Source organism: Salmo salar, chromosome 19, assembly GCF_965601325.2.
Source record: "Salmo salar chromosome 19, fSalSal1, whole genome shotgun sequence".
Lineage (NCBI taxonomy): Eukaryota > Metazoa > Chordata > Actinopteri > Salmoniformes > Salmonidae > Salmo > Salmo salar.
The window spans coordinates 42100001-42123149 of NC_138309.1; the positions used below are offsets into that span (position 1 = coordinate 42100001).

The 23149-nt window shown below is 45.9% G+C and overlaps 1 protein-coding gene across 3 annotated transcripts in view; it reads left to right on the forward strand.

Moving 5' to 3' along the window:
- The window catches only part of LOC106578757 (zinc finger MIZ domain-containing protein 1), a 396722-nt gene that overhangs the window by 290676 nt on the left and 82897 nt on the right, over window positions 1–23149 (forward strand). Inside the window, exon 1 of one of the 3 annotated variants that reach the window (XM_045702292.2) lies at window positions 18056–18276. The exons of the other annotated variants lie outside the window; for them this stretch is intronic. The gene's annotated coding sequence lies outside the window, so the exon portion shown is untranslated. Of the gene's footprint in view, window positions 1–18055; window positions 18277–23149 lie in introns of those variants that run through there. 3 annotated transcript variants of the gene reach the window in all.

The window sequence follows — 23149 nt, forward strand, 5'->3', positions numbered from 1 at the left end:
ATAATCAAAACCTATTTCCTTCACCTACTTGCTGAGCTGTTTCGTTGTTCATTTGTTCAGTCGTTTCATTCTCAACCAGGATTTCTATGGGACGCCGTTTGGGTCTTTGCGTGTCAAGAAAGATACATATCAAATAATAACACTATTTGACGTGTCAAATAAGCTTGTTGACCAATCAGGACCCTAATATGACTGCACGTCAAATAATAATTTAACTCGTTCATACATATTTTTACGTAGTTATTACACATTGATTACACTATCACTCGTATTTCATATGTCACAACGATTCATTGATATGTATGCTATGATGCTAGTAAAGGTGTTTCGCGCACCTAAAAAAAACTGGCTAGCTAATGGACGCAACAATGTTCTTCCCCAAAAACATAGTGAAACGACATCTGTTTCAGTAGCTCTATAGTTAGCTAGCCAACTATATAGCTAGGTGTCATCATCTAAAATAACCCTAATTTATAAAATAGTTCTTATTTGATGAATGGTGGTCAGATCCATCTATGTGAAGCTAGCCACAATAAGGATTAGCCACAATAGTGGACTTTGCGGTTAGCCTTCAAATCAAAAGTATGGCATAATTCTACTAATTCTATTCATTTGCATCACTGTCAATGACATACTTTTATTGTGAAGGCAAACCGCAAATTCCACTATTGTGCCTAATCCTTATTGTGGCTAGCTTCGCAACACATAACCCGGTCCGGTCAAGCCTCACTAGCCAGATGAAGCTAGCTGGCTGCTTATAGCGTCAGCTTTGGGCAACAGGGTTAAGTAGCTGGCTAGCTATTTATTTTCATGAACCTGGAGTTACATTTCAAAAGGCAAACAACAAGTGGCAAGCTAGCTAATACTTAATCACAATGATTCCTAAATCATTGCTAAGAATAATGAAAATGACTGCAGTTTCTACTGGTCATTGTTTTCAGGCTGGTTGTATTGGTGCTAGCTATGTACCAAGCTAAAGCTAGCTACCCCAGAAGTTGCGATCAAAACAAATGATGCTTTATTAACAACGCGGTATTGTAAACACATTGTTCGTGGCAGACTTTTTTATACAGCTTTGACAATTCTACTGTATCTTTTCTGACACGCAAAGACCCAAATGGCGTTCTATAGTATGTGTGTCGTAATGCTAATTGCAGTGACGCTATTACTGTGTAACACCGGCATGGCAACATCTGAAAAATAGCGCATTTGGTAGTGCGTACTGGTGCTCGACCAGTCGGCGAAAGCCAACATCATCAGACACGCTCAGTGCATTTAGTTGATTTTATTAAAACACACAGGATGTTTCTATATATTGAAAAATACAAGTGTAAAAATTCTGTCGATCAAGATTTTTCTTAGTTGGGGAAAAGCCCTAGTATTGAGGCTTTGAATGATTTTGTGTTGTTCCTCATCAATCCTGAGAAAGTGAGACGCTCTGCAGAGGCTCATTTACGCCTTGATTATTCAGATCCTCTCTACTTTGGTTATGAAGGAATAAGAGCTAAATACAAGGGCCAAGACAAGGATCCTAGCTGTTTAGACAGAGGGTCATGATGGAGTATCCAGACAAGGATCCTAGCTGTTTAGACAGAGGGTCATGATGGAGTATCCAGACAAGGATCCTAGCTGTTTAGACAGAGGGTCATGATGGAGTATCCAGACAAGGATCCTAGCTGTTTAGACAGAGGGTCATGATGGAGTATCCAGACAAGGATCCTAGCTGTTTAGACAGAGGGTCATGATGGAGTATCCAGACAAGGATCTTAGCTGTTTAGACAGAGGGTCATGATGGAGTATCCAGACAAGGATCCTAGCTGTTTAGACAGAGGGTCATGATGGAGTATCCAGACAAGGATCCTAGCTGTTTAGACAGAGGGTCATGATGGAGTATCCAGACAAGGATCCTAGCTGTTTAGACAGAGGGTCATGATGGAGTATCCAGACAAGGATCCTAGCTGTTTAGACAGAGGGTCATGATGGAGTATCCAGACAAGGATCCTAGCTGTTTAGACAGAGGGTCATGAAGGGGTATCGAGACAAGGATCTTGGCTGTTTAGACAGAGGGTCATGAAGGAGTATCGAGACAAGGTACTAGGGTCCTTGTCTGCTAGGGTCCTTGTCATGAAGGAGTATCGAGACAAGGTACTAGGGTCCTTGTTTGCTAGGGTCCTTGTCATGAAGGAGTATCCAGACAGGGAGCCAGCTGTTTAGACAGAGGGTCATGAAGGAGTATCCAGAAAAGGACCCTAGCTGTTTAGACAGAGGGTCATGAAAGAGTATCGAGACAAGGTTCTAGGGTCCTTGTTTGCTAGGGTCCTTGTCATGAAGGAGTATCCAGAAAAGCACCCTAGCTGTTTAGACAGAGGGTCATGAAAGAGTATCGAGACAAGGTTCTAGGGTCCTTGTTTGCTAGGGTCCTTGTCATGAAGGAGTATCCAGACAAGGACCCTAGCTGTTTAGACAGAGGGTGAGGCCCCACACCCAGAAATACAATTACTAATACCAACATTCCCATTCAAGTCTACTGTGTTATCTGATGGGTCGACCCAAGCGGCTAGGTTGAAGATACCCAGTGTTAGTGAAGAAAAAACAGATTCGTGGAACCAACGCCGTTGCTAACTAGCATCTCAGATCCCTTAGTTTAGAATTCAGCTTAGCCAAGCAGCAGACATATTGACTTCACCTGTAAGTGTTGCCACCATTGGTCTGGGTTGCTTTATTCTATTAGTTATATTTCTATGGCCACACACTGGCAGTCAGGGACAGACATAGAGAAGCATAGCAGCTTAGACGGACACAGAGAGGCGTACTTATAGAAATATAATTACCAGAAAGAACATTCCCATTCAAGTCAATGTTCTGTAATGGGTGAACTGGCTTTATCCCGTCTATTGATATTCTATTTCTATGGCCACACACTGGCTGCCTGGGAGAGAGAGAGCGAGAGAGAGAGAGAGAGAGCGAGAGAGAAAGAGAAAGAAAGAGGCTCTTAAACGGCCCCTCACACACAGGGCCCCAGGGGTAGAGCCTGGAGAAAGACGTCCAGCCGGGCCGTTGCCAAGCGACAGAGAGAGGGAGTTAATCACATGACAGGGCCAGGACGGCGGCAACGTGTCGGCGCGGCAACGGGTCGGCTATCTGACACCAGACACTGACAAGCCGGTGTCTACTATGATTCACTGAGAGGGAGATAGGAGGGAGAGAGGAGGGAGAGAGAAGACGGAGTCTACTATGATTCACTGAGAGGGAGATAGGAGGGAGAGAGGAGGAGGAAGAGAGAAGACGGAGTCTACTATGATTCACTGAGAGGTTGATAGGAGGGAGAGAGGAGGAGGGAGAGAGAAGACGGAGTCTACTATGATTCACTGAGAGGGAGGGAGATAGGAGGGAGAGAGGGAGAGAGAAGACGGATTCTTTGGAACGCAGCACCTCCCTTCTTCTCTAGTTTCTCCTCCACCTCCTCCTCCTCAGACTCTAACACAGAACAAATTAACAGAGGAATGCCAGATTAGTGAAGAGGAAAATGAGAGGGGGGGTAAGATAGGGAGAGAGACAAAGAGAGAGGACGGGTTAGGAAAAGGAGAGGAGAGAAAGCGAGAGGAGAGTGGGGGATTAGTCATGTGAAGTGAAGAGGCTTTAATTGAATACAGTGTTCTTTGCATAATGTAGTTTTAACTATAATTTATTTTACTCCGTCTGCCAGGCTTCCTGGACTCCATCCAACCCTTAAGGAGGCTCAATGATTTCACTACACAGATCAGACACACACACACACAGACACTTAAAGAGGCTCAGTGACTAAACCACACAGATCTGAGACAGAGCAGAGAGCCCATTTCAAACCCCTTCACTCTATCACTAAATAGGTTTGCATCCCAAATGACACCTCGTTCCCTACATAGTGCACTACTTTTGACGAGAGCCCTATGTGCCCTGGTCCAAAGTAGTGCACTACATAAGGAATAGCCTGCTATTTGGAACACAAAACTATGACAGAGAGTGGTTATGTACTTTGCATTACACAATATGTTATTGTAGCGTTTAAATGTAGAACGCTGGTCCACCTAGAACACAGAACTGCTGCTGTTTGATCTTCTGTGTTGACGATAGGGACCGTGTGGTGCAACGGTCTAAGGCACTGCATCGCAGTGTACAGACCTGGGTTTGATCCCGGACTGTATCACAACTGGCTGTGATCAGGAGTCCCATAGGGCGGCGAACAATTGGCCCAACGCCTCCTGGGTTAGGGGAGGGTTTGGCCAGGTTAGGCCGTCATTGTATAATAAAAATGTGTTCTTTAACTGACTGTTTTTAGAATTTTTTGCAAATGTATTAAAAATAACAAACAGAAATACATTATTTACATAAATATTCAGACCCTTTGCTATGAGACTCGAAATTGAGCTCAATTTGCATCCTTTTTCCATTGATCATCCTTGAGATGTTTCTACAACTTGATTGGAGTCCACCTGTGTTGAATTCAATTGATTGGACATGATTTGGAAAGGCACACACCTGTCTACATAAGATCCCACAGTTGACAGTGCATGTCAGAGAAAAAACCAAACCATGAGGTTGAAGGTATTGTCCGTAGAGCTCCGAGACAGGATTATATAGAGGGACAGATATGGGGAAAACATTTCTGCATCATTGAAGGTCCCCCAAGAACACAGTGACCTCCATCATTCTTAAATGAAAGAAGTTTAGAATCACCTAGACTTTTCCTAGAGCTGGCTGCACGGCCAAACTGAGTAGTCGGGGGAAAAGGGCTTTGGTCAGGGAAGTGACCAAGAACCCAGTGGTCACTCTGTCATAGCTCGAGAGTTCCTCTATGGAGATGGGAGAAACTTCCAGAAGGACAGCCATCTCTGCAGCACTCTACCAATCAGGCCTTTTATAGTAGAGTGGCCAGATGGAAGCCACTCCTCAGTAAATGGCACATGACAGCCAGCTTGGAGTTTGCCAAAAGGCACCTGAAGACTCTCAGACCATGAGAAACAAGATTCTCTGGTCTGATGAAACCAAGAATCAACTCGTCTGAAGGAAACCTGGCACCATCCCTACGGTGAAGTATTGTGGGGGCAGATGTTTTTCAGCGGCAGGGACTGGGAGACCAGTCAAGATCGAGACAAGGATGAACGGAGCAAGTTACAGAGAGATCCTTGATGAAAACCTGCTCCAGACCACTCAGGACCTCAGACTGGGGCGAAGGTTCACCTTCAAACAGGACAACAACCCTAAGTACACTGCCAAGACAACACAGGAGTGTTTTCGGGACAAGTCTCTGCATGTCCTTGAGTGGCCCAGCCAGAGCCTTGACTTGAACCCGATCAAACATCTCTGGAGAGACCTGAAAATAGCTGTGCAGCAACACTCCCCATCCAACCTGACAGAGCTTGAGGGGATCTGCAGAGACGAATGGGAGAAACTCCCCAAATACAGGTGTGCCAAGCTTGTAGCGTCATACCCAAGAAGACTCAAGGCTGTAATCGCTGCCAAATGTGCTTCAGCAAAGTACTGAGTAGATGGACTGCTCTGCGCTACAGAGGGCAGTGCGTACGGCCCAGTACGTCACTAGGGCCAAGCTTTCTGACATCCAGGACCTATACACTTGGCAGTGTCAGATGAAGGCCCAAAACATTGTCAGAGACTCCGGTCACCCTAGTCATAAACTGTTCTCTCTGCTACAGCACGGAAAGTGGTACCGGAGCACCAAGTCTAGGACCAAAAAGCTCCTGAACAGCTTCTACCCCCAAGCCATAAGACTGATGAACAATTAATAAAATGGCCACCCAGACTGTTTACGTTCCCCATTTTGTTTTTACACTGCTGCTATTCGCTGTTTATTATCTATGCATCGTCACTTTACAAATTACCTCAACTAACCTGTACCCTCGTACATTGACTCAGTACCGGTACCCCCTGTATATAGCCTCCACATTGACTCTGTACCGTAACACCCTGTATATAGCATCTACATTGACTCTGTACCGGTACCCCCTGTATATAGCCTCTACATTGACTCTGTACCGGTACACCCTGAATATAGCCTCGTTATTGCTATGTAATTTTATTGTGGTATTTTTTTCATTATATTTTTTTACTTAAGTTTATTTAGTAAATATTTTCTTAACTCTTTCTTGAACTGCGTTGTTGGTAAGTACCTTACTGTGATTATGTTCAATTAAAATGGTCAAAAAGAAGCAACAATTTTGAGAATGGTCTGGTGTCACCAGGTAAACCAAAACAGGCTGAAATGTCAGGCCTTTCCCTGTGAGTGGTAGAGGAGGATCTGTGGATTAGCCTGCCAGAGCAGTTGTGGCCTCTTTGTCAATGGGATTAGCCTGCCAGACCAGTTGTGGTCTCTTTGTCAATGGGATTAGCCTGCCAGAGCAGTTGTGGCCTCTTTGTCAATGGGATTAGCCTGCCAGAGCAGTTGTGGCCTCTTTGTCAATGGGATTAGCCTGCCAGACCAGTTGTGGCCTCTTTGTCAATGGGATTAGCCTGCCAGAGCAGTTGTGGGCTCTTTGTCAATGGGATTAGCCTGCCAGAGCAGTTGTGGCCTCTTTGTCAATGGGATTAGCCTGCCAGAGCTGTTGTGGCCTCTTTGTCAATGGGATTAGCCTGCCAGACCAGTTGTGGCCTCTTTGTCAATGGGATTAGCCTGCCAGACCAGTTGTGGCCTCTTTGTCAATGGGATTATCCTGCCAGACCAGTTGTGACCTCTTTGTCAATGGGATTAGCCTGCCAGACCAGTTGTGATCTCTTTGTCAATGGGATTAGCCTGCCAGACCAGTTGTGGCCTCTTTGTCAATGGGATTAGCCTGCCAGACCAGTTGTGGCCTCTTTGTCAATGGGATTATCCTGCCAGACCAGTTGTGACCTCTTTGTCAATGGGATTATCCTGCCAGACCCGTTGTGACCTCTTTGTCAATGGGATTAGCCTACCAGACTAGTTGTGACCTCTTTGTCAATGGGATTAGCCTGCCAGACCAGTTGTGACCTCTTTGTCAATGGGATTATCCTGCCAGACCAGTTGTGACCTCTTTGTCAATGGGATTAGCCTGCCAGACCCGTTGTGACCTCTTTGTCAATGGGATAAGCCTACCAGACTAGTTGTGACCTCTGTGTCAATGGGATTAGCCTACCAGACTAGTTGTGACCTCTTTGTCAATGGGATTAGCCTGCCAGACCAGTTGTGACCTCTTTGTCAATGGGATTATCCTGCCAGACCAGTTGTGACCTCTTTGTCAATGGGATTAGCCTGCCAGACCCGTTGTGACCTCTTTGTCAATGGGATAAGCCTACCAGACTAGTTGTGACCTCTGTGTCAATGGGATTAGCCTGCCAGACCAGTTGTGACCTCTTTGTCAATGGGATTAGCCCGCCAGACCAGTTGTGATCTCTTTGTCAATGGGATTTGCCTGCCAGACCAGTTGTGATCTCTTTGTCAATGGGATTAGCCTGCCACTCTGTTAATCTGTGGTTACTTGGGGTGCGTCTCAAATGGCACCCTATTCCCTATTTAGGGCACTAATCGGGGCGGCAGGTAGCCTAGTGGTTAGAGCGTTGGACTAGAAACCCAAAGGTTGCTGGATCGAATCCCTGAGCTGACAAGGTAAAAATCTGTCATTCTGCCCCTGAACAAGGCAGTTAACCCACTGTTCCTAGGCCGTCATTGTAAATGAGAATTTGTTCTTAGTTAAATTAAAGGTTAAATAAATCCAAAAGAAAAAATATTTGAGAGCTCTGGTCAGAAGTAGTGCATTTTAGAAACAGACTGTTTTACTACAGGCCAAAGCCTATCACAGCTCTGCACCTGGCCTTATACACGGTCAAAAGAACGGACTCACTCTATTGGACCAATAAACCTAACTAGGCATGCGTCCCAAATGGCACCCTATTCCCTGTAACCCTATTCCCTGTATAGTGCACTACATTTGACTAGGGGCCCGGAAAAGTAGTGCATTATCTAGAGAACATGGTTTCATTTGGGTCAGATCCAGTCAATGCTGTAACACGGGATAACAAACTATTTTAGATAAATACACAAGCAGGACTTCTCCCTGTAATATGTTACAAACCTCACAGGGTCTACTAAATCAGCCCCATACATACAACTCCTTATCAGAGGTTGAAGTTGGACCAGACCACCCCTCTCTGGCCCGGGTAATGGTACAGTCTGGTACAAGTGTTTGGATAAAACCCTTAATCACTGTTCTCCCTCTATCTGGGGTCAGAGTGGCACATTCCAAATCTCTCTCTGCTTCAGCAAGCCCTTGGAATTCCTCAGGTCTAAAGAGAGGGAAGGAAGAGAGGAGAAGGAAGGAGGGAAGAGAGGAGAGGAAAGAGATGAGAGGGAAGGAAGGCACTAATTTAGAAGAGAGAGGGGAGACTGACTGGAAGGAAGGTACTAATATAGAAGAGAGAGGGGAGACTGACTGGAAGGAAGGTACTAATTTAGAAGAGAGAGGGGAGACTGACTGGAAGGAAGGTACTAATTTAGAAGAGAGAGGGGAGACTGACTGGAAGGAAGGCACTAATTTAGAAGAGAGAGGGGAGACTGACTGGAAGGAAGGTACTAATATATAAGAGAGAGGGGAGACTGACTGGAAGGAAGGTACTAATATAGAAGAGAGAGGGGAGACTGACTGGAAGGAAGGCACTAATATAGAAGAGAGAGGGGAGACTGACTGGAAGGAAGGTACTAATATAGAAGAGAGAGGGGAGACTGACTGGAAGGAAGGAAGGTACTAATATAGAAGAGAGAGGGGAGACTGACTGGAAGGAAGGAAGGTACTAATATAGAAGAGAGAGGGGAGACTGACTGGAAGGAAGGTACTAATATAGAAGAGAGAGGGGAGACTGACTGGAAGGAAGGAAGGTACTAATATAGAAGAGAGAGGGGAGACTGACTGGAAGGAAGGAAGGTACTAATATAGAAGAGAGAGGGGAGACTGACTGGAAGGAAGGTACTAATATAGAAGAGAGAGGGGAGACTGACTGGAGTTTAAAACTCAAGTCCCATTTTGTTATTTCCATTTTGTTTTGTGTTACAGTGTAGTATATATACAAGTAACTGGCTAAGCAAAGTGAACACCAACATAAAGTGTCTTAATTAATAGGGCTTTGAGCCACCACGAGCCAGAACAGATTCAAATGTGCCTTGGCATAAATTCCAGAATTTGGTTTGTTTTTGGTGGTGGAAAACGCCGTCTCAGGCGTCGCTCCAGAATCTCCCGTAAGTGTTCAATCGGATTGAGACTTGGTGACTGACACACACACACACACACACACACACACACACACCACACACACACACACACACACACACACACACACACACACACACACACACACACACACACACACACTTTATACCCCCTATGCTCCTTTGAGACCCCTCTTTCAAAGTCGCTGAGATCTCTTCTTGTAGCCATGGTAGCTAAAATAATGGGCGACTGGTCATTTTTATACATGACCCTAAGCATGATGGGATGTAATTGCTTAATTAATTCAGGAATCACCTGCTTTCAATATACTTTGTCTCCCTCATTTAGTCAAGCGTGTCCGTTATTTTGTCAGGTACCTGTATTATCCGACAACATCTGAAAATCTGCACTTTATGTTGAAGAATTTCCATTTACTCTCTTTGTTATACTTTTTGGGGAAAAAACAATTCACACAGCTTGTCATCATTCATTCTCTCACGGTCTTAAAATAAAACAAATCACATTTTGCTGTTCATCTTCCACCAAGACATTCCACTTTAATGTCAACTCATATCATTTCTGTGTACACAAACACCAAGATAACCTTCTATCAACTACCAACCTTCTATCAACTACCAACCCCCACTCCTGTCAACTACCAACCTCCTCTTCTGTCAGCTAACAACCTCCTCTTCTGTCAACTACCAACCTCCTCTTCTGTCAACTACCAACCTCCTCTTCTGTCAACTACCAACCTCCTCTCCTGTCAACTACCAACCCTCCTCTTCTGTCAACTACCAACCTCCTCTTCTGTCAACTACCAACCTCCTCTTCTGTCAGCTACCAACCTCCTCGCCTGTCAACTACCAACCTTCTATCAACTACCAACCTCCTCTCCTATCAACTACCAACATTCTATCAACTACCAACCTCCTCTTCTGTCAACTACCAACCTCTCCTATCAACTATCAACCTTCTATCAACTACCAACATTCTATCAACTACCAACATCCTCTTCTGTCAACTACCAACCTCTTCTGTCAACTGCCAACCAATCTGTCAACTACCAACCTCCTCCTCTGTCAACTGCCAACCTCCTCTCCTATCAACTACCAACCTCCTCTCCTATCAACTACCAACCTCCTCTTCTATCAACTACCAACCCCCTCCTGTCAACTACCAACCTCCTCTTCTGTCAACTACCAACCTCCTCTCCTATCAACTACCAACCTCTTCTCCTATCAACTACCAACCTCCTCTTCTATCAACTACCAACCTCCTCTTCTGTGAACTACCTATCTCATCTGTCAACTACCAACCTCATGTCCTATCAACTATCAACCCCCTTTCCAATCAACTACCAACCTCCTCTTCTGTCAACTACCAACCTCCTCTCTTGTCAACTACCAACCTCCTCTTCTGTCAACTACCAACCTCCTCTTCTGTCAACTACCAACCTCCTCTTCTATCAACTACCAACCCCCTCTTCTGTCAACTACCAACCTCCTCTTCTATCAACTCTCTCTCTATCTATCCTCTCCATTTTTTTCTCTCTCTCTCTCTGTCTTTCTCTGAGTATCTGACGAGACAGGTAGGTTATGTTGTTTGTTGCTTTGTCCCTTGCTGTGCTGTTTTCCCTAGGCATGCATGGGTTTAAGCTGTGACTTTAGAACTTGTCTTTCTAGGTTTCAGAATACCAGCCCAAGCATGAATTGTGCAGGAGGTGGTTTTAGGCGGAATGTTAAACGTTTTTGTGTCTCTCTTTGTACAACAGAGAAACTTGACAATTAGCCTAAGCAGTCAAGAGTAGGAGGGAGGTCCAACCTATTCCTTCTAGAGCCTTCGAATTAAAATCTGGACCCTCTAAACAGGGACTGATTTACACCTGAGACAGCAGATGGGTGCAATTCATAATCCGGTAGAACAGAAAACCTACAATACTTGACTCTGGTCCCTATAGAATTCTGATGAATAAGTGGTAGACTGTCATACCTTGTGTGCCAGTCAGAGACAGCTAAAGACATGAAGTCAGACATGTTGTCATCGCGCCGTGGTAAAGTCTCATGTTGTAACTTTACACGCAGGACAGCGGTCGGTCGATCGCATACACACAAACCTGAAGGGCTATAATTTATCTCCTAAGAGAGTGCTCTCTCTCTCTCTCTCTCTCTCTCTCGCTCTCTCTCTCTTTCTTCACCAAGCTGTTTTACCTCTCTGACTCTGAGTCGCATGAACTGATAGTTTAGTTGTGGATTTAAAAAATAGGAAATAACATGAGATGTCTAAACGCACTGATGGTGGCCTCTGCCTTGCACATATTTGAATGTCAGAGAGAATCGGACAGAGTTCAAGAGTGTGTCAGATATCTAAGATCTCTCTCAGGACAGAAGCAATGGGAACTAAGTTCTCTCTCAGGACAGAAGCAATGTGAACTAAGTTCTCTCTCAGGACATAAGCAATGGGAACTAAGTTCTCTCTCAGGTAGGGCTGGGCGATATAACCAAAATATCATATCACAATATTTTTCAGATTGACTATATTTGACGGTATTTAATGTTTTTGAATAGTACAAGTTGTAAATATGCTTTGAGTAGTTCATGACCCCTAGGGTAGAAACATAAACTATAACTGATTTCAATGGGGCTTTCTCCATTCTGAACATTTTATACTGTTCAATCCATCATTTTCATACATTTCTGCATTTCCTGCCCTTTTGTTATAATTTCCACACTACCACACAGGGCTGTATGATATGGGCAAAACAAATATAGGCCTAGTTAATTGGTGAACTGTTGGAATAATGGAAATACACTGAACAGAAATATAAACTCAACATGTAAAGTGTTGGTCCCATGTTTCATAAGCTGAAATAAAATATCCCTGAAATTTTCCAAAAACAAAAAGTGTATTTCTCTAACATTTTGTGCAAAAGTTTCTTTACATCCCTGTTAGTCAGCATTTCTTCTTTGCTAAGATAATCCATCCACCTGACAGGTGTGGCATATCAAGATGCTGATTAAACAGCATGATCATTACACAGGCGCACCTTGTGCTGGGCACAATAAAAGGCCACTCTAAAATGTGCAGTTTTGTCTCACAACACAATGACACAGATGTCTCAAGTTTTGAGGGAGCATGCAACTGGCATGCTGATTACAGGAAAGTCCACTAGAGCTGTTGCCAGATCATTTATTTTTTAATTTCTCTACCATAAGCCGCCTAAGACGTTGTTTTCGAGAATTTGGCAGTACGTCCAACCGGCCTCGCAACAACAGACCAGGTGTATGGCGTAGTGTGGGGAGGTGGTTTGCTGATGTCAACGTTGTGAACAGAGTGCCCCATGGTGGCAGTGGAGTTATGGTATGAGCAGGCATAAGCTATGGACAACTAACACAATTGTATTTTATCGATGGCAATTTGAATGCACAGAGATACCGTGACAAGATCCTGAGGCCCATTGTTGTGCCATTCATCCACCACCATTACCTCATGTTTCAGCATGATAATGCACAGCCCCATGTCACAAGGATCTGTACACGATTCCTGGAAGCTGAAAATGTCCCAGTTCTTGCATACTCACCAGACATATCACCCATTGAGCATGTTTGGGATGCTCGGGATTGACGTGTACAACAGTGTGTTCCAGTACCCGCCAATATCCAGCAACTTTAAACAGCCATTGAAGAGGAGTGGGACAACATTCCTGATCAACTCTATGTGAAGGAGATGTGTCATGCTACATGAGGCAGGTGGTCACACCAGATACTGACTGGTTTTCTGATCCAAGCCCCTACCTTTTTTTAAAGATATCTGTGGGCAACAGATCCGTATCTGTATTCTCAGTCATGTGAAATACATATATTAGGGCCTAATGAATTTATTTCAGTTGACTGATTTATTTATATGAATTGTAACTCAGTAAAATCATTGAAATTGTTGCATGTTGCATTTGTATTTTTGTTCAGTATAGAATGATTAATCTATATAGTTGGAATATGCTGGGCAGCACCTTGAATACATTGTTTGACGTGACAATGAATGAATAAGCCAGAGAGGGATTATTGACAGGCTAGGAACCAAAGTGTTGGTCAGTGTTTCCAGGGCACCCTAATTAGATGTTACAGGTCATGTTGTCTTACCTCATGTAGCTAGCTAGCTAACATATTCATGATTGACCTATTCCTATCTGATTTGGAAGATACTTTTGCACAAACAACATGCTTTGCTAGGCCTACACCAGCACTGGTACCAGGCTGTATTAGCCAGCTAAGTTTGCTCTGACTTATTACATTTAGCAAGCAAGTAGCGATTAGCATTAGCGGCTAACAAGATTTATTTTTGCCACAACATGCTAAGAAAAGACAAACTAGCAGACAGTAATATACACAAACTAATAGTGCTTGTAGAAAAGCAGCATCGTTGTCACCAACATCTTTCTGCATCTGAACAGCAGACTCAGTGGTCTAGCAACTGCTCTCTCCTTGAGTGACAGGGGGGCGGGGCTTGGTGTGGGAAGCAGCATGCAACAGGAAGAGAAAAATGACTCATTAAAACAGACATTACACATGCTGGAGTTGCATATCACATTTAACAAAACAACCATTGTAATACCGCTAGAGAAGGTAAAGTAAAAACACAAACCGGTTCCTGCAGCAATGCTGGTATATATGTTATACCGCCCAGCCCTCAGGACAGAAGCATTGGGAACTGAGATATGTCTCAGGACAGAAGCAATGGGAACTGAGATATGTCTCAGGACAGAAGCAATGGGAACTGAGCTATGTCTCAGGACAGAAACAATGGGAACTGAGATATGTCTCAGGACAGAAGCAATGGGAACTGAGATATGTCTCAAGACAGAAGCAATGGGAACTGAGATATGTCTCAGGACAGAAGCAATGGGAACTGAGATATGTCTCAGGACAGAAGCAATGGGAACTGAGATATGTCTCAGGACAGAAGCAATGGGAACTGAGATATGTCTCAGGACAGAAGCAATGGGAACTGAGATATGTCTCAGGACAGAAGCATTGGGAACTGATATATGTCTCAGGACAGAAGCAATGGGAACTGAGATATGTCTCAGGACAGAAGCAATGGAAACTGTGATATGTCTCAAGACAGAAGCAATGGGAACTGTGATATGTCTCAGGACAGAAGCAATGGGAACTGAGATATGTCTCAGGACAGAAGCAATGGGAACTGAGATATGTCTCAGGACAGAAGCAATGGAAACTGAGATATGTCTCAAGACAGAACCAATGGGAACTGTGATATGTCTCAGGACAGAAGCAATGGGAACTGAGATATGTCTCAGGACAGAATGGGTAACGAGATATGTCTCAGGACAGAAGCAATGGGAACTGATTTAAGAGACTTTTATGCATATGGTCTTATGACAGAGACAATTGAGACGAGCAAGAATGTTAGTTATCTTGTCTTCATGTTTTTCAAATTTGACAATCCCAGACAAGCTTGTCAAAATGTTATTTATTTGATCAATGGGGTTAGATCACAAATCAGTCACCATGCTTCATATGCAGTTCTTTTCGGAAAGTATTCAGACCGTTTGACTTTTTCCACATTTTGTTACGTTACAGCCTTATTCTAAAATGTTCCCTCATCAATCTACACACAATACCCCATAATAACAAAGCAAAAACAGGTTTTTAGAAATTTTGGCAAATTTATTACAAATAAAAAAACTGATATCACATTTACATTATTATTCAGACCCTTTACTCAGTACTTTGTTGAAGCACATTTGGCAGCGATTACAGCCTTGAGTCATCTTGGGTATGACGCTACAAACTTGGCACACCCGTATTTGGGGAGTTTCTCCCATTCTTCTCTGCAGATCCTCTCAAGCTCTGTCAGGTTGGATGGGAGTGTTGCTGCACAGCTATTTTCAGGTTCTAAATGAGATGTTCGATTGGGTTCAAGTCCGGGCTCTGGCTGGGCCACTCAAGGACATTCAGAGACTTGTCCCGAAGCCACTCCTGCATTGTCTTGGCAATGTGCTTAGGGTCGTTGTCCTGTTGGAAGGTTAACCTTCGCCCCAGTTTGAGGTCCTGAGTGCTCTGGAGCAGGTTTTCATCAAGAATCTCTGTACTTTTCTCTGTTCATCTTTGCCTTGATCCTGACTAGTCTCCCAGTTCCTGTCGCTGAAAAACATCCACACAGCATAATGCTGCCACCACAATACTTCAAACTAGGGATGGTGCCATGTTTCCTCCAGATGTGACACTTGGCATTCAGGCCAAAGAGTTCAATGTTGGTTTCATTAGACCAGAGAATCTTGTTTCTCATGATCTGATAGTCTTCAGGTGCCTTTTGGCAAACTCCAAGCGTACTGTCATGCGCCTTTTTACTGAGGAGTGACTTCCGTCTGGCCACTCTACCATAAAGGCCTGATTGGTGGAGTGCTGCAGAGATTGTTGTCCTTCTGGATGTTTCTCCCATCTCCACTGTGGAACTCTAGAGCTCTCTCAGAGTGACCATCGGGTTATTGGTCACCTCCCTGACCAAGGCCCTTCTCCCCCGGTTGCTCAGTTTGGCCGGGCGGCCAGCTCTAGGAAGGGTCTTGGTGCTTCTAAACTTCATCCATTTAAGAATGATGGCGTCCACTGTGTTCTTGCGGACCTTCAATGCTGCAGACATTTTTTGGAACCCTTCCTCAGATCTGTGCCTCGACACAATCCTGTATCTGAGCTCTACGGACAATTCCATTGACCTTCATCGCTTGGTTTTTGCTCTGACATGCACTGTCAACTGTGGGACCTTATGTAGACAGGTTTGTGCCTTTCCAAATCATGTCCAATCAATTGAATTTGCCACAGGTGTACTCCAATCAAGTTGTAGAAACATCTCAAGGATGATCAATGGAAACTCAATTTCGAGTTTCATAGCAAACGGTCTGAATACTTATGTAAATAAGGTATTTCTGTTTTAAATTTTTAATACATTTGCTAAAATAAGTAAAAATCCTGTTTTTTACTTTTTTTCATTCTGGGGTATTGTGTGTAGATTTCTGAAGTAAAAACAGAAATACCGTAACAAAATGTGGAAAAAGTCAAGGGGTTTGATATTAGTGCTGATATTATTAACATAAAGTAGTTTTCACAGCTTTTCCCTCTTCCCCTTTATGGAAGATACTGTACTAGCACGTAGCTACTCTGCGCTAAAGGCTGTAAATCAACTCACTAATCAGACAGTATCTTTGTCTTCCTCAGCCACACGGATGATAGATAACTTATAGCGATGCGATTCACCTGTTTCAGCTGACAGGAAATGCCAGGAGATATGGTTTTAAACTGTCTAGATGATTGTCCTTTCCTTCCTTTTTCCTTTGTGCAGATTTTTTTTTAAATTATTTAACCTTTTTTTAACTAGGCAAGTCAGTTAAGAACAATTTATTATTTACAATGACGGCCTAGGAACAGTGGGTTTACCGCCTTGTTCAGCGGCAGAACGACAGATTGTTACCATGTCAGCTCGGGGATTTGATCCTTTGGGTTACTGACCCAACGCTCTAACCACTAGGCTACCTGCCGCCCCTTGATGACTGCGCGGATGGAGTCAATTCAGGAAGTAAACGGAAATTCCAATCTCAATTTCGATCAGAACAATTTGGAATTTTAATTTCAGTTGACTTCCTGAATTGAATGAATTGAAATGAAATTGATCCCAACCATGGTGTGCGGTGAGCTGACTGAATGGTAAACGAACCACTGCATCCATAAACAACTCCACGCTGTACTGAGTTTCCCTATAGATTATACTAGCTCGCTAGATATATGTAGTAACTACATGGGATTACATTGAAATATGATGTCCGTTCATCTCGTGTGATTTCGTTAGCCATGTCTGGAATTAAAATGTCCATTATTGTATTTTATCCGTCAGATTACTGGCACTAATTTAACAATTTGCTTAATGAATTGCTGCTGAATATCATGAAAATATGATTGTAAAGTAACATATAGTATAATATTGACTGCTTGTCCCTGCTGTTTACACGTTTATAGTTGTGTTATTATTTATCCAAGGCTGGGTGCTCATACAGCATGGCCCCTCCCAAACACACATACAGACCAGCCCAACCCTTCCCTGTCCTGCCTTGTCCTCTCCTGTCCATCCCTGTCCTGCCTTGTCCTCTCTTGTCCAGCCCTGTCCTGCCTTGTCCTCTCCAGCCCTGTCCTGCCTTGTCCTCTCCTGTCCAGCCCTGCCCTCTCCTGTCCAGCCCTGCCCTCTCCTGTCCAGCCCTGTTCTGCCTTGTCCTCTCCTGTCCAGCCCTGTCCTGCCTTGTCCTCTCCTGTCCAGCCCTGTCCTGCCATGTCCTTTCCTGGCCAGCCCTGTCCTCTCCTGGCCAGCCTAGCCCTGTCCTGCCCCGTCCTGCTGGTCTCACCCTTCTATCTGCCTTTCTCTGCATATCAGGAAGTCAGGGTGTTTGCATCCCAAATGGCACCCTATTCCCTATATAGTGCACACTACATTTCCCCAGGACCCTGGTCTATCAGTAGTGCACTATATAGGGAATAGGATGCCATACAGGATGCATACTCCTTAGTCTCTCAACCCTGCCTCCTACTCTCCCAGAATCCTCCCTGGTTGCCATTACTTAGAATGACTAGTTTTGATGGATTAATTCAACTGTATGCTACGTTAGAGAATAGCAGAGTGGACAAAAAGGGGATAAAAATCACAGTTTAATAATCTACTCATCCGTAACCATTCCTGTCCCTGCTGTTTAAGAGGAGCCCTCTCCGTAACAAACTCTGTTTTAAATGAATTGATTGAGACTTCTTTTTTTTTACCCGTTTCTCTGGACTCGGTCCAAGATACAGGCTGTCTAGCACATTAGGCACCACCCCCTTTGCAAGTTTGAAATGTGAGCTGCCTAGCCTGCTTGTCTGTGTGTGTTTCTTCTCTGTCCCTGCCCTCTCTTCTGGCTGTGTGGCTGTGTCTGTGTGATGTGTTTATTGGGAGGGCAAAAGCAATGGCTCAGTAGACAGAGAGGATACATCTATAACAGCAACAGCTGCAGGAAAATACAACAGAGGTGAGGAAATAAAACATTTAGTTCTCCCTCTCTCACTGTCCCCCCCACCCCTCTCTCTCCCTCTCTCTCTCTCTCACTGTCCCCCCACCCCTCTCTCTCCCTCTCTCTCTCTCTCTCTCACTGTCCCTCCCACCCCTCTCTCTCCCTCTCTCACTGTCCCTCCCTACCCCTCTCTCTCCCTCTCTCACTGTCCCCCCACACTCTCTCTCTCTCTCTCTCTCTCTCTCTCTCTCTCTCTCTCTCTTTAACCCTTGAAAGTCAGCAGCAGAAAACCAGGTCCTTTATGTTCTAGAGTAGACTGAGATATTCTCTATGATCCTAACACCAGTCCTCCTCTTCCTCTCTGCTGTATGTCCTCATCTTCCTCTCTGCTGTATGTCCTCCTGTCTTCCTCTCTGCTGTATGTCCTCCTGTCCTCCTCTCTGCTGTATGTCCTCCTGTCCTCCTCTCTGTCCTCCTGTCCTCCTCTCTGCTGTATGTCCTCCTGTCCTCCTCTCTGCCCTCCTGTCCTCCTCTCTGCTGTATGTCCTCCTGTCCTCCTCTCTGCTGTATGTCCTCCTGTCCTCCTCTCTGCCCTCCTGTCCTCCTCTCTGCTGTATGTCCTCCTGTCCTCTTCTCTGCTCTCCTGTCCTCCTCTCTGATGTATGTCCTCCTCTCTGCTGTATGTCCTCCTGTCCTCCTCTCTGCTGTATGAACAAAGTTTCCCTTTTTAAAAGTCTTAACCCTCTTGTTCTGCCATGCTATTGTCTCGTGGGGATTTGTTGTCAGAGATAGAGAGCGGAGGTAGTACAGCGAGAGAGGGAGAGAAAGAGGGGGAGAGGAAGAGGGGGAGAGAGAGAGAGTGGTGGAGGGAGTACAGCGGGAGGGAGAGGGGGGGGAGAGAGTACAGCGGGAGCGAAAGAGGGAGAGAAAGTGGGGGAGAGAGGGTGGCGGGGGGAGTAGAGAGAGAGGGAGAGGGGAGGAAACACAGAAAGCTGTAAAATAGCTACTGGCTTGCTTGAGTAGTGCAAAGATAAAAAGAAGCCCTGGCTTCCTGATTCCTGCAAATAAGTATTTGTAGACATGTGAGGTCTCTTTACTGGACAGTGGAGCAAAAAGACAGGGGCAGGGAGGGGGGGGGGAGGGGGTAGCTGACAGGGGGATGGAGGTAGGTTAGTAGTAGTGACTGACAGGGGGATGGAGGTAGGTTAGTAGTAGTGGCTGACAGGGGGATGGAGGTAGGTTAGTAGTAGTGGCTGACAGGGGGATGGAGGTAGGTTAGTAGTAGTGGCTGACAGGGGGATGGAGGTAGGTTAGTAGTAGTGGCTGACAGGGGGATGGAGGTAGGTTAGTAGTAGTAGCTGACAGGGGGATGGAGGTAGGTTAGTAGTAGTGGCTGACAGGGGGATGGAGGTAGGTTAGTAGTAGTGGCTGACAGGGGGATGGAGGTAGGTTAGTAGTAGTGGCTGACAGGGGGATGGAGGTAGGTTAGTAGTAGTGGCTGACAGGGGGATTGAGGTAGGTTAGTAGTAGCTGACAGGGGGATGGAGGTAGGTTAGTAGTAGTGGCTGACAGGGGGATGGAGGTAGGTTAGTAGTGGCTGACAGGGGGATGGAGGTAGGTTAGTAGTAGTAGCTGACAGGGGGATGGAGGTAGGTTAGTAGTAGTGGCTGACAGGGGGATGGAGGTAGGTTAGTAGTAGCTGACAGGGGGATGGAGGTAGGTTAGTAGTAGTGGCTGACAGGGGGATGGAGGTGGGTTAGTAGTAGTGGCTGACAGGGGGATGGAGGTAGGTTAGTAGTAGTGGCTGACAGGGGGATGGAGGTAGGTTAGTAGTAGTGGCTGACAGGGGGATGGAGGTAGGTTAGTAGTAGTATTTGACAGGGGGATGGAGGTAGGTTAGTAGTGGCTGACAGGGGGATGGAGGTAGGTTAGTAGTAGTGGCTGACAGGGGGATGGAGGTAGGTTAGTAGTAGTGGCTGACAGGGGGATGGAGGTAGGTTAGTAGTAGTGGCTGACAGGGGGATGGAGGTAGGTTAGTAGTAGTGGCTGACAGGGGGATGGAGGTAGGTTAGTAGTAGTGGCTGACAGGTGGATGGAGGTAGGTTAGTAGTAGTAGCTGACAGGGGGATGGAGGTAGGTTAGTAGTAGTAGCTGACAGGGGGATGGAGGTAGGTTAGTAGTAGTGGCTGACAGGGGGATGGAGGTAGGTTAGTAGTAGTGGCTGACAGGTGGATGGAGGTAGGTTAGTAGTAGTGGCTGACAGGGGGATGGAGGTAGGTTAGTAGTAGTAGCTGACAGGGGGATGGAGGTAGGTTAGTAGTGGCTGACAGGTGGATGGAGGTAGGTTAGTAGTAGTGGCTGACAGGGGGATGGAGGTAGGTTAGTAGTAGTGGCTGACAGGGGGATGGAGGTAGGTTAGTAGTTGTGGCTGACAGGGGGATGGAGGTAGGTTAGTAGTAGTGGCTGACAGGGGGATGGAGGTAGGTTAGTAGTAGTGGCTGACAGGGGGATGGAGGTAGGTTAGTAGTAGTGACTGACAGGGGGATGGAGGTAGGTTAGTAGTGGCTGACAGGTGGATGGAGGTAGGTTAGTAGTGGCTGACAGGTGGATGGAGGTAGGTTAGTAGTAGTGGCTGACAGGGGGATGGAGGTAGGTTAGTAGTAGTAGCTGACAGGGGGATGGAGGTAGGTTAGTAGTAGTGGCTGACAGGGGGATGGAGGTAGGTTAGTAGTTGTGGCTGACAGGGGGATGGAGGTAGGTTAGTAGTGGCTGACAGGTGGATGGAGGTAGGTTAGTAGTAGTAGCTGACAGGGGGATGGAGGTAGGTTAGTAGTAGTGGCTGACAGGGGGATGGAGGTAGGTTAGTAGTAGTAGCTGACAGGGGGATGGAGGTAGGTTAGTAGTAGTGGCTGACAGGGGGATGGAGGTAGGTTAGTAGTAGTGGCTGACAGGGGGATGGAGGTAGGTTAGTAGTGTCTGACAGGGGGATGGAGGTAGGTTAGTAGTAGTGGCTGACAGGGGGATGGAGGTAGGTTAGTAGTAGTAGCTGACAGGGGGATGGAGGTAGGTTAGTAGTAGTGGCTGACAGGGGGATGGAGGTAGGTTAGTAGTAGTGGCTGACAGGGGGATGGAGGTAGGTTAGTAGTAGTGGCTGACAGGGGGATGGAGGTAGGTTAGTAGTAGCTGACAGGGGGATGGAGGTAGGTTAGTAGTAGTAGCTGACAGGGGGATGGAGGTAGGTTAGTAGTAGTGGCTGACAGGGGGATGGAGGTAGGTTAGTAGTAGTGGCTGACAGGGGGATGGAGGTAGGTTAGTAGTAGTGGCTGACAGGGGGATGGAGGTAGGTTAGTAGTAGTGGCTGACAGGGGGATGGAGGTAGGTTAGTAGTAGTAGCTGACAGGGGGATGGAGGTAGGTTAGTAGTAGTGGCTGACAGGGGGATGGAGGTAGGTTAGTAGTAGTGGCTGACAGGGGGATGGAGGTAGGTTAGTAGTAGTAGCTGACAGGGGGATGGAGGTAGGTTAGTAGTGGCTGACAGGGGGATGGAGGTAGGTTAGTAGTGGCTGACAGGGGGATGGAGGTAGGTTAGTAGTAGTAGCTGACAGGGGGATGGAGGTAGGTTAGTAGTAGTGGCTGACAGGGGGATGGAGGTTGGTTAGTAGTAGCTGACAGGGGGATGGAGGTAGGTTAGTAGTAGTAGCTGACAGGGGGATGGAGGTAGGTTAGTAGTAGTGGCTGACAGGGTGATGGAGGTAGGTTAGTAGTAGTGGCTGACAGGGGGATGGAGGTAGGTTAGTAGTAGTGGCTGACAGGGGGATGGAGGTAGGTTAGTAGTAGTGGCTGACAGGGTGATGGAGGTAGGTTAGTAGTAGTAGCTGACAGGGGGATGGAGGTAGGTTAGCAGTAGTGGCTGACAGGGGGATGGAGGTAGGTTAGTAGTAGTGGCTGACAGGGGGATGGAGGTAGGTTAGTAGTAGTGGCTGACAGGGGGATGGAGGTAGGTTAGTAGTAGTGGCTGACAGGGGGATGGAGGTAGGTTAGTAGTAGTAGCTGACAGGGGGATGGAGGTAGGTTAGTAGTAGTGGCTGACAGGGGGATGGAGGTAGGTTAGTAGTAGTGGCTGACAGGGGGATGGAGGTAGGTTAGTAGTAGCTGACAGGGGGATGGAGGTAGGTTAGTAGTAGTGGCTGACAGGGGGATGGAGGTAGGTTAGTAGTAGTGGCTGACAGGGGGATGGAGGTAGGTTAGTAGTAGCTGACAGGGGGATGGAGGTAGGTTAGTAGTAGTGGCTGACAGGGGGATGGAGGTAGGTTAGTAGTAGCTGACAGGGGGATGGAGGTAGGTTAGTAGTAGTGGCTGACAGGGGGATGGAGGTAGGTTAGTAGTAGTGGCTGACAGGGGGATGGAGGTAGGTTAGTAACTGAACGCCTGATTAATAACTAAATGACTGTCTGACTGACTGATTAATTGACTGTCTAACTGACTGGCTGACTGGCTTTGTTGTGTGGTTTAGTTGGTTCTCCTCCCCCATTCATTACCCATTTGTTCTGTAGAGCTGAATGAAACACTTGTTCTCCTCAATATCAGGGATGTATCCAAGTTGTGAAATCACACCCTTGTTCTTGTCCCTCCGCTGTGCAGAGTAACTCAAGATCTGATTGGTACTTCAACCTCAAATCATAACGCTGTTGCCTTGTCATGTCATTTTTAATAAGAAACAGACAGGGACCATGCTTTAGTGTGGTATGCAGGTACACATTTCTCCCCCTGTGACAGCATGCTCACGTACGTGGGGAAGAGAAGGGACATGAAAGCAGCAGGACACTTCAATGGCTTCTTCATAGCAGAATAACACTGGATATATTACTGCACCTTCTTCCAGTGTGGGTGGA